The 11,843-nt window shown below is 41.0% G+C and overlaps 1 long non-coding RNA gene and 1 pseudogene across 2 annotated transcripts in view; one reads left to right on the forward strand and one right to left on the reverse strand.

Moving 5' to 3' along the window:
- LOC149111930 (beta-1,4-N-acetylgalactosaminyltransferase 3-like) overlaps positions 1-1,793 on the forward strand; it is a 15,676-nt pseudogene extending 13,883 nt beyond the window's left edge. Inside the window, exon 4 of the transcript XR_016207193.1 lies at positions 1-1,793. This exon is cut by the window's left edge and continues 95 nt beyond it. The product of XR_016207193.1 is annotated as a beta-1,4-N-acetylgalactosaminyltransferase 3-like (transcript).
- Positions 1,794-2,622: 829 nt separating this feature from the next.
- Positions 2,623-8,032, reverse strand: LOC149111933 (uncharacterized). Its single transcript, XR_016207201.1, has 2 exons — positions 7,324-8,032; positions 2,623-3,054 (listed from the first exon to the last, which is right to left on the reverse strand). It is a non-coding gene; the product is annotated as an uncharacterized LOC149111933 (long non-coding RNA).
- Between the last annotated feature and the right edge of the window lie 3,811 nt (positions 8,033-11,843).

Genomic DNA, 11,843 nt, shown 5'->3' on the forward strand with positions numbered 1-11,843 from the left:
AAACATCCGGGTCTTTATCATCATTTTCACTCCAGAAATAGAAGCTGGAATTAGAGATTGATGGAAACTTGTACTTAGGTTCGATTTTATGAATAAATTTGGCTCGACTCACCTGAAATACCAACAAGAGAGAAACATTTGACCATAAACAAACAAACAAAATGGAAGTCCCAGATCAGAAAAATTGAATACTTTCTTTTATTCTCTCTTGCATTTCTATACATTTATTTTCAGTGCACTAGCGTATGTAGCAGCAAATTGCATTTTGACAACCCTCTGACTGAGAAACACGACGAAATCTAAACATTCTGAACATTTTCGAGAGAAATCTCACGTGTTTCGGTTGAGAGCTCATCATCACCATGAAATCAGTGCCATCTTTGCCGCCTTCAGTGCCATTCAGTACCATGCTGCGAAGTTGTTTCATCAAGTGATATGATAAAGAACGAAGCAAAAAGCTTCGCATCCATAATGGCGGTTGACATGAAACTTTGAAATTACGTCATGTAAGTAGTTGCGAAATGTTACATTTTGTGATGTCTTACATGAAGCAAAACAGTAAACGTAAACAAACACACTTCAGTGCCATTCAATGCCATATTGATCTCGCTATCACTACGTCCGACAATACCGCAAGGTCTCAGTTTTAATTTTGGCACAGTCCGGTTTGATTTTGATACGAGTCGCGAAGCGGCGAGAAAGAAAAACCTCTGGTTACTTTAGACTTGAATCTCATTTTCATGCAGACGCGAGGGTCAGGATCTGACCCTCCGCCTCGGATTGGCTGATATTTTTACAAACACGCAAATCAATATGATTGGTTCGTTTGATTGGTAATACCGAGGGGACGGTGGGGATATCTGTCACTGCACTTCTTGAGGTAAATTTTGCCTCTATACCAGGGAAGGAATTTGTTTGCAAAATACTTCAGTTCTCAGTTTATACGCGTTCAAGATTTGCCTGTGTTCGACATGGATTATGTTTCTGACAGTGTCTTCGAAGAAATTTTGACTTCGGTACTCGAGAAGCGTTTTCCAGAGATTGAAAGTCTCACCGAACATCAAAAGAAAGCCTTGCTCGCAGTCATAAATCGCAAGGATGTGTTGTTCGCCATATACTGCCAACCGGACGTGGAAAATCAATTATATTTCAGTTGCTCCCTGATGTCTGCAAATACCTGTACCTGTCGGGTTATTCATACCCTCATCATGCCAAAATTTTGGTTGTGTGTCCTCTAAGTCTCTCGTGGATTCTCATATCCGCGAACTGCGAAACCGTGGCATTTCAGTGGCCACTTTGAGCAGCGAAGACAAGAAGCTTGTGCCTTTCTATTCGGAAGTCCCGAGTCCTTCTTACAAAACGAGTAAGTGGAGAAACATGCTCCGTAGTAATGCTTAACAAGACAGAACCTTCGCGATCGTTGCGGATGAAGACATTGATTCTTGCAAACACCGTCGCGCGTTGACCCCGGCAAAGTAGGTCAAGTGATACCACTGTCCACCACCCGAGTGGAAACCATTAGCGGCTGATAAGCACGTGATTGCTAAGTTGCCATTGGTCCCTTTTGTAATTATCAATTTGACGCGTTTGACAGCTGGCGTCTGCATGAAAGTGAGATTCAAGTCCAAGGTAACCAGAGGTTTTTCTTTCTCGCCGCTTCGCGACTCGTGTTTTCACCGCTTCGCGGCTCTCTCGCAGCTCTCTCATCTCTCATCAAGAAAAACCTCTGGGACCAGGGTAGAAACATGCTTTCTGTCTTAATTTGGTATTAATAAACTTGGTTAACCTGTTGATACAGAGTTTCGATCCTATGGTTATTTCTCATTTTGCTGTCTTCGTTGTCGATACTAGCTACATTTCGCATTTGATTTACTTCGGACGCTAATGTGGCCAACTACAATAACAGCTAGGATATGTAAGCTCAGTCTACCCAAATTCACAATTAACCAATCAGACACCGTACTGATATTCTGCGATATAAAGCCGCTGACCTGATATGGCCGGATTTTTGTCAAATTTGGGAACGGTAAATTCCAAATCACACCTTTTCATTTTTCTTCGGTGACAGATCTGGCTTGTTTGGTCTCGCTATGGGTAGTCTGGCCCCGGGGGAACTCCCATATGAAAAGGACGGGGTTACTCGCCGGAAACTTTGAAAGAACCCCTAAGCTATTAGAAGTACCAAGTTCCTGTTTTGTGGGCGTGGTTTGAAATTTTTTCACTCCTAAGAGATACCAGTTCTAAAACAACACATTAACTGACACTTTCATAATTTTTAATAGCGATAAAGACGATTGCTTTGAAACCCTTCTACTCATAAAGTTGATTGTTAATTACTTCCAGTCATTCTTTTTCGGCTCAATACCCCAAACAGTACCGCGAAAGCTCCCGTTGTGAACCTTTTGACGCTGAACACCCCAAGAGGTACCAAAACTGCTTGAACCCTGAAAAGTACGACGAGCTTCCCGGTCCCCCCCCCCCCCGGGCTCTGGCTCTACAGCGTCTCACTTCACCTTAATTTTCTTGCTTTAATTGTTAGACTTGATCCAATGCTTTGCTTTTTAATATTTTAGTGTATCTCATATCTCAGTTTTTTTAATATAATCGTTACATATTTGAGAATCAGTTTCGATAGTTTTAATTTTTAACACGTCATCTTTTTTATTCTGTTAATACATATATATGAGAGCCACTGGTTTTTCAGTTATTACTGTTGTGTGCTACCCCGGCTCAATAAATAAAGTTGTTGATTATCATTATCATTATCATTATCATTATCATTATCATTATCGTTATCGTTGTCATTGTCATTGTCGTTATCATTATCATTATCATTATCGTTATCGTTGTCATTGTCATTGTCGTTATCATTATCATTATCATTATCATTATAACATCAATACGAACCATGGTTCGACCACGGAGTGGCCTGAGGTGCCACCGAAGTGTACCAAAGAGTCAAAAATTCATCAAATCATTTTACTAAAATCCAGGTTAAATGGTCCACGAGCTCTAAATACAACATCATTCAATATTTGAGATCCCGTTGACCACCTGCAAACAAACAAAATTGAAGTCCCGGATCACGAAAATTGAACACTTTCTTCCATACAATCTTCTATACAAACACATAGGTCGAGGAAAAGGTTGTTGTTATTCATCGTGGTAGATGCAATAATAAAGTGTATTATCGTTTGTCTCACGATGTAGTCACTTGAGATGTAGATCGTGACGTTTCGACTGCTTACTGCTAGTCTTCTTCAGGCGATAAGGTCGACTGATTGCACGGTATCATTTATATCACAAAGGTCGGCTGTGATTGGTGCATTTCGATCCTCCTATTGTTCCATCGTTCCGGCGAGTAGCTGTTCCCTCAGTGGTCCGCTGTTGTACCGTTCTCCTGTTGTTGTGTTTCTTGATCGTGGGCATCCATGCTTCAGGAATTTCAATTCCACTATCCCTGTTGATGTTATTAGGGTGAAGTCTTATGTGAATAGCTTCCTTGACCCTACGTGTGTACCAGTGAGGATCTCGTTCAATAAACTTGACCTCATTCCAGATAAGATAGTGGCCGGTCTCGTGGGTGTGTTCAGAAACGGCGGAGGTCTGGGTACGGGCGAGTCGTATATCCCTGTCGTGTTCTTTTATCCTCTCCTGTATAGATCTCCCTGTTTCCCGATGTAGACTTTGCCGCACTCACAGGGAATCCTGTAGACAACACCATCTTGTTTAGCTTGCAAGGTGCGGACTCTATCCTTCAACAGGCACAACCACCCACGCCCAACATCACGAAGGAACAGCAGGAGGCTCTTAAAAGCCTAAAAGAGGACAACTCCATCATGGTCCTTCCGGCTGATAAAGGTCGCGCCAGCGTAATCCTGGACGCTGACACATACCACGCAAAAATGTCAGCGCTAATTGATTACGGACAATACCAGCTGCTCAACAAAGATCCGACAGACCGCTTGACCCGGAAGCTATCTGAGAAGCTTCTAACTCTGAAACGAAATGGACACATATCAGAGGCGGTTTATAATAAGATCAGACCCCGACACAAACAACCACCTTGGATCTATGGTTTGCCGAAGATCCACAAGGCCGACACACCGCTTAGGCCAGTTGTGTCGTGTGTCAACACCTTTGCATACGATTTGTCTGCTTTTTTTGGCTAACGTATTATCTCCTCTTGCAGGTAACTCGAACTTCACAGTGAAAAACTCAACTGACTTCGCCTCCACCATCGCCAGTGAAGAGATCCGGGACCACGAGATCATGGTGTCTTTCGACGTAGAGTCACTGTTTACCAACGTACCGATCGAGGGCGCCGTACAAGCCGCGCTACAAAAAATGGAGAACGACGCAGGCCTGGCTGACCGCACGACACTTACACCAGTTCAAATCGCGGACCTCTTGGATTTCGTTTTAAGATCTACGTGCTTCCAGTACAACGGATCGATTTAGGAACAACGAGATGGCGCAGCCATGGGGAGCCCTGTATCAGCGGTTATTGCTAATCTCTACATGGAGATATTTGAAGAACAAGCAATAGAGTCCGCACCTTGCAAGCCTAAGATCTGGAAACGCTACGTAGATGATACCTTCACCATCCTGGATCGGGATAGAGTTGACGACTTCCTGCAACACCTAAACAGTCAACAACCATCAATCCGTTTTACCATGGAGATCGAGAATAACAGCAAGATCGCCTTTCTCGACACGTCAGTTTATGGAGAACCTGATGGCCGCCTTACCACCAGCGTCCACAGGAAACCAGCACATACTGATCAGTACCTAGCGTATGATTCACACCACCCTCAGTCAGTAAAGCGCGGTATTGTGAAGTGTCTGTACGACCGGGCTAAACGTCTCGTGACCAAACCATCAGTAGTCGCTGGAGAGAAGAAACATCTGTCATCTGTACTTGTTTCCAACGGATATCCATCCTCTTTTGTACAGAACATCACAAAGGCGCGAACAACCCCAAGAAGAGTGCCCGTCGCGGAATTTAAATCCACCGCCGTTTTACCTTATGTCCAAGGAGTTTCGGAGTCTCTCCGCCGCTGCCTAGAACAACAGGGCATTCGCACCGTCTTCAAGTCCGACACGACACTTCGGTCACACTTAGTGCGGCCAAAGGACACCGTCAACCCGGCTAAACAAGATGGTGTTGTCTACAGGATTCCCTGTGAGTGCGGCAAAGTCTACATCGGGAAACAGGGAGATCTATACAGGAGAGGATAAAAGAACACGACAGGGATATACGACTCGCCCGTACCCAGACCTCCGCCGTTTCTGAACACACCCACGAGACCGGCCACTATCCTATCTGGAATGAGGTCAAGTTTATTGAACGAGATCCTCACTGGTACACACGTAGGGTCAAGGAAGCTATTCACATAAGACTTCACCCTAATAACATCAACAGGGATAGTGGAATTGAAATTCCTGAAGCATGGATGCCCACGATCAAGAAACACAACAACAGGAGAACGGTACAACAGCGGACCACTGAGGGAACAGCTACTCGCCGCAACGATGGAACAATAGGAGGATCGAAATGCACCAATCACAGCCGACCTTTGTGATATAAATGATACCGTGCAATCAGTCGACCTTATCGCCTGAAGAAGACTAGCAGTAAGCAGTCGAAACGTCACGATCTACATCTCAAGTGACTACATCGTGAGACAAACGATAATACACTTTATTAATCTTCACATAGTTGCAGTAGCTATGCAACAGCCTTCTGACAAAGAAACACAACGAAATCTAAACACTCCGAACATTCTCGAGAGAAATGTAACCTAGTTTACCTGACCATTTTCCTGTAACAAGTTATTGCTGTTGCTGGTGTGTTCTGTTCTTAATTTAGAGTTATATTTTCTTCGAAGTAAAACTCTGAAGTAATAATCAGAGTTCCTTTGAAGGAAACCGACTTCTGATAAAAGGTTTCCGCGTACAAAAACGTCTTCTTAAGTAAAGTGTACTGTATATTTAGCTTTAGCTAACATTGCCCATCTGCAATCTCTACCAAAGAACTAAGGTCTGCTTTGGTTTTACCTCGTAGAAAATATAACTCTAAATTGAGAATATTTCACCTGGCCAAAACACTGAACCTAGATCGAGATTACCGTCCAGATTAAAATTAAATGAAACCAACTTCGAAACTCAATGAAAGTCTTTGAGCTAAGTTAATCCTAAGTACACGCAAATTAAGTATTTACCGAGTTTTTCCATCAAGAATTTCCATCAAAAAAATTCTCTATAATATTGAACTTTTGTTCTTTAACAAAATAGCCGATATACCTACTGTAAAATATTGACTGGACTGGTGTTGTAAAACATGTTCTGGATTTGTAGAGCATGGATGTGTAAAAGATAATATAGTTAATAATACTATTATGTATTCTCTCTCGTTATCATTAATATTACTGTCAATTTCAGAAAGCCATGAACAGCTGAAATTTTTTCAGGAAGTGTTGCTTGTGTTGTGACCAATCAGGTTGAAGTTCAGGACACGCGAGCAAGCCACAAAACCACAAACTAATTACTGCTGCTGTTTGCGATTTAATTTGACATCGACGAGTTCGGCTTACTCGGTACTTCTAAACTTTGTTACGAAGCTACACTTTGTTAGGATGCCACTTTCGTCATCAAGGCAAGTAAACATGGCAGACAGTCGGTGAATGAAATTTTCATTTCACCCCAAGTCCAGAATAATAATAATAATAATAATAATAATAATAATAATAATAATAATAATAATAATAAAAGCATGGGAAATTTCAAAAATGACTCCCATTGTCTTTGGACCAAAAAGTGGTAAACGCAGTGGTGCGTAGATCGACAAGTCAACAACCACGACAATAAATTATAATAAAGTTTCCATATAACGCGCGCTCTGATTGGCTGAAAGTGCGTGCTTTATCAGAGAACAGAGCACGGGTTGATGACGGTAAGTTGGCTTTCAAATTTTTCCGTCGGAATTTTGACAAATTTGCGCCAAATTAAACATCCCCTGTGATTCAGACAAACGCAATGGAAACGAGCTATTTGTCTGTAGTAAATATGGCTCACAGAGACCATTGTTAAAACTGTACTAAAATAACAAGTTTTGCTAGATTCCCGCCGACAAAACACGTAACGAAATAAACAAATTCTCAACCTAAACAGTGCTTCGATAAAAGACATTATATTTGTTACGAAGGCAGAAATTATACTTAAGAAGTAAAACAATGATAGAAAACAACAATTGAAGTGCCTCTGTTTATGATGAGAAGCTTTATTTTTGTAAAAATGCTCAATTGCTCAAACAACACTTACATGCAGGGTAGTAACGCTCGTTCTCCGGTCATCTCAGCGAAGTGAACCGACGAGTGCTCAGTGCAAAGCTTGCTCTGATATTCTCTTCTGTGCTCGGAGTAGAACCAGTGGGAGCCGTTTAGTCTTTCTAACTTTTACGCTAGTTGGGGCAATCTTGCTGCATGCGGCTACAAGCCGTAAATAACTGTAACTCCTTTCAAATTCAACTCGGCATTTCGCATTTTCATCCACAAGCTTTGAGCTCCGCGTTTCGTAATTTCCACTGGAAAAGTGCACGTTTCCATGGGCCACGATACGGCCGGATTCCTCTGGACTATAAACCTTCACCTGCCTTTAGATCCGTATTTAAAAATTTACTTCAAAGCGCACTTTGAAGCCATCGTTCTTCTCTCAAAAGCCGCTCAAACTACTCGAAACTGAAAGCTTAGCCGAAGTCCAGTTAGTGATTGACAGCTGTCGCTTCGTTAGCCAATCAAATTATTTGAACAATTCTAACAAGGATTGTGATTGGCTTATTTTAGCGTGCTTTATCAGAGAACAGTGCACGGGTGACGCCACTTTTGTTCGTTTGGAAAATAAAGTTTGGTTTGAAAATTCAGCCAAATGAGTGGGGAAATTATTAGATTCTTTATCATAAAACAAATAAAGAAGCCTCGAGTGTGCTCTGTTCTGTTGTAAAGCACTTAGGAAGCGGTCGAGCACTCAAGAAGTGGGGAAAAACACTCGACTCCGTCTCGTGTTTTCCCCTACACTTCTTTCGTGCTCTACCGCTTTCTGCGTGCTTTACAACAGAACAGAGCACAGTCGAGGCTTCTTTATTTGTTAAATGTAGCGCGAAAATCCAAAACACCAATTCGATCCAATGGCGCTTTAAAACGTAAGAAAAAAAATACAATATACCTAATTATAGGAAATTAACAATGCATGTGATTAACGCGAATTTTAAAAATTCGCGTTAATTTTATGTATCTTAATTTACCTCACTGTTAATTAAAATGACGTTAATTGAAAGCAGCGTTATTTTACGACACCTTTATTATCAGCAAAGCAACTTGGCTGGAAGTGCACGCAACGTTTCTACATGATACAGCGTCCGCTATAGTTAAAGATGAAATTCCCGATGAACCTATTCTAAACGTTGACCAAACACCGTCAAAGTTCGTAGCGACGGATAACGTCACGATGGCAGAGAAGAGTTCAAAGTATATCCAGAAAAGGAAGGGACTCATTCCAACCCTGGACCCATTCACGCCCTAGTTTGTATGGCTACCTTGTGTTTTTTGCTGGAAATAAAGAGCAAATTTTGTTGTTGGACGTTGTTATTTTCTAACGAAAAAAGTGCGAAAAATATCAAATTCGCGTCTTAATTATGCAAACGTACCACACGGATATTCGCGTTAATAAAAGGTATGTAAACATAACTTTTCGAAAATTCGCGTTAATTTTATGACGCGTAAATTTTGTTCGTGTTGTTAACATGCTTCGTTATATTCCTATAATAAGGTACACGCACAAGAAAATATTTAAAAATTTTAGAACAGGACGAAAAGTTATAGTTAGTGTACATACTAATTCATGTATAACTGAGAAGCTTGTTTTGAAAGATGTGTCTTTCAAAGAGGTTTAAAGAGTCCATCACTTTTGCTTGTCTGATCTTATTTGTGTGCTGTTCCGCAGTACTGGGGCAAGCGACAGAGAGGGATCGGTCCACAGCTCTCTGATTCATATATTTTCGTATGGTCAGTAGATTTTTCGGCGTACACTCGTAAACACCTGACTGGTTCATTTTTAATAAGATCTTCCAGATTAGTAGGTGCCAACCATGTTTGTCTTATAAGTCAACAAAAAAAATATTAAAATTAACACTTTCTCTAAAAAGCAGCTAGTGCAAATAAATTAAAACCAGCGATGTGTCAATGTGAGGATAAAAGCTGGTAAAAAGCTGATTTGCATACCGAGGTGGCATGTGTCTCCATAGACATAACCGACCCGAATTCAACACCAACGTTTAATTTTTGCGGAGGGCTCGAGATGGCTGGGCGATTTCACCACAAACAGATATCAAGGATACAAGTGCGGCAGGAAAGAGCTAGTATTGAGAATAAATAGCTCCGTCTTGTAGAAGAATATTTCGAAATAAGTAAGGACATACTTAGGAATTTCTGTGTTTCAATTGAGGATACCAGCAGGTGGCACTGAGAAACCACAATAACTCCGTTATGTAGAAGCATATTTTAAATGACTTAAAATATACCCAGGAATTTTCGTATTTCAATTGTTTGGGAATTTTAATCGTTTTTGGCCCATACCGTATTTGTACACTTTTTTTATCCTGGAACGAAGTAACTGTAGCCTCTGAAACAAAGGAAACTCTCGCACTTCTGTCAGTGTTTCCAGTTTAAACTCTGCGCAAGTGTTCAAGCAGGGAAAAACACGAGCTACGTTATAACGAACGTCCGTTTTTCTACAAATCGGATATATTTGAGTCAACTGAATAATCAATGTCTACCGATCGCAACAATCAAAGTACAAAGATAATTATCTTCACTTCTAACCGCATTTCACTTACTGGATCATTGAAAGGTGTTTCTAGCTGTGAGAGGGGAACAGAAAGTGATTTTCTCTTAAATCTTTGGCAAAACGGGCTGTCAAGTAGACGCAAGTAGCCCTAAGTTAGACTTGCGTTGGGTGGCCAAACGGACTCGCAAGTTTCCACTCGAGTACACGCAGGTCGCAAAAACTTAAACCATTTCAAGGCTACTGATCTTATCTTATCTTGTAAAATGTTCCACAGTACTGCGACAGAGAGGGATCGGTCCACAGCTCTCTGATTCATATTTTCGCATGGTCAGTAGATTTTTCGGCGTACACTCGTAAACACCTGACTGGTTCAGTTTTAATAAGATCTTCCAAATTAGTAGGTGCCAATTGCAACCATGTTTGTCTTATAACTCAACAAAAAAATATATTAAAATTAACACGTTCTCTAAGAAGCAGCCAATGTAAATAAATTAAAACCAGCGATGTGTCTATGTGGGGATAAAAGCTGGTAAAAAGCTGATTTGCACACCGAAGTGGCATGTCTCTCCATAGACATAAACGAATCGAATTCAACACCAACATTTTATTTTAATTTTGCGGACGGAGCTCGAGATGGCTAGGCGATTTCACCACAAACAGATATCAAGGATACAAGTGCGGCATTCAATATAAATAGCTCCCTTTTGTAGAAGGGTAACAGGACATACTTAGGAATTTCTGTATTTCAATTGAGGATGGCAGCAGGTGGCACTGAGAAACCACAATAACTCCGTTATGTAGAAGCATATTTTAAATAACTTAAAACATACTCAGGAATTTTCGTATTTCAATTGTTTGGGAATTTTAATACCGTTTTTGGCCTACACCGTATTTGTACAATTTTTTGATCCTGGAACGAAGAAACTGTAGCCTCTGAAACAAAGGAAACCTGCGCACTCCTTTCAATGTTTCCAGTTTAAACTCTGCACAAGTGTTCACTAAGCACGTAAAAACTGAACACGAAATGTATTTAAGTCAACTGAATAATCAATGTCTACCGATCGCAACAATCAAAGTACAAAGATAATTATCTTTACTTCTAACCGCATTTCACTTACTGGATCAGTAAAAAGGTGCCACGGTTTCTAGCTGTGAGATGGGAACAGAAAGTGATTTTCTCTTAAATCTTTGGCCAAACGGACTGGCAAGTAGTCGCAAGTAGCCCGCAAGTTGAAATTTCGTAGAGATTTGTGTTGGGTGGCCAAACGGACTCGCAAGTTTCCACTCAAGTGCACGCACGTCGCAAAAACTTAAACCATTTCTTCAGCCAAAATCCTGTCAGTTTCATTGACTAATATGTTGTCCGTTTCGCCAGGGCTTAAGCCTGGTTCACACTAGCGACATAACGACAAAACGACATCGTCACGAACGACACAAAAAGGACGTTATCTCGATGTTTGTAGTGTGAACATGTAGACATAATGACAAACATGTATTAGCAACATAACAGCATGAACAGAACGGCATAAAGATAACACTCAGGATAAAACTGAACTTTTCCTTGTGTCGTTATTTCGATGTCGTTTTGTCGCTAGTGTGAACCAGGCTTTAACGAACGTTTGTTCAGAGATCATTTTCGCTCACACGCTAAAACCGGAGTTTGCATACTAATCGACAGAAAGTTGTTTTGAGTTACTAGCCTTCAATTTGGCGAGCTACCTTTAAATATCTGCTCACCTTGCTTAAATAAAGGTTGTCCATCTCTGTCTGTCTGTCAAACTTACTGAACCGTGATCACTTGAAATATTGCAAGACTTCAATTAATATCAATATTCATCATCGCTTAATTATACCCGGGTGGGTTCTTTTTCTTGTCGATCGCGGCTTCGCTACGAAACCAAAAAAAAACCCTCTATCACCCAAGGTACATCGCTTTTCGTTGTTATCAAAATACGTGTTCTGGTATATAAAGTCTCATATGAGCCAAAGGAATTGGCCGT

This window comes from Orbicella faveolata, unplaced genomic scaffold, assembly GCF_042242905.1.
Source record: "Orbicella faveolata isolate gen_17 unplaced genomic scaffold, um_ofav_v1 contig_2, whole genome shotgun sequence".
Taxonomy (NCBI): Eukaryota; Metazoa; Cnidaria; class Anthozoa; order Scleractinia; family Merulinidae; genus Orbicella; species Orbicella faveolata.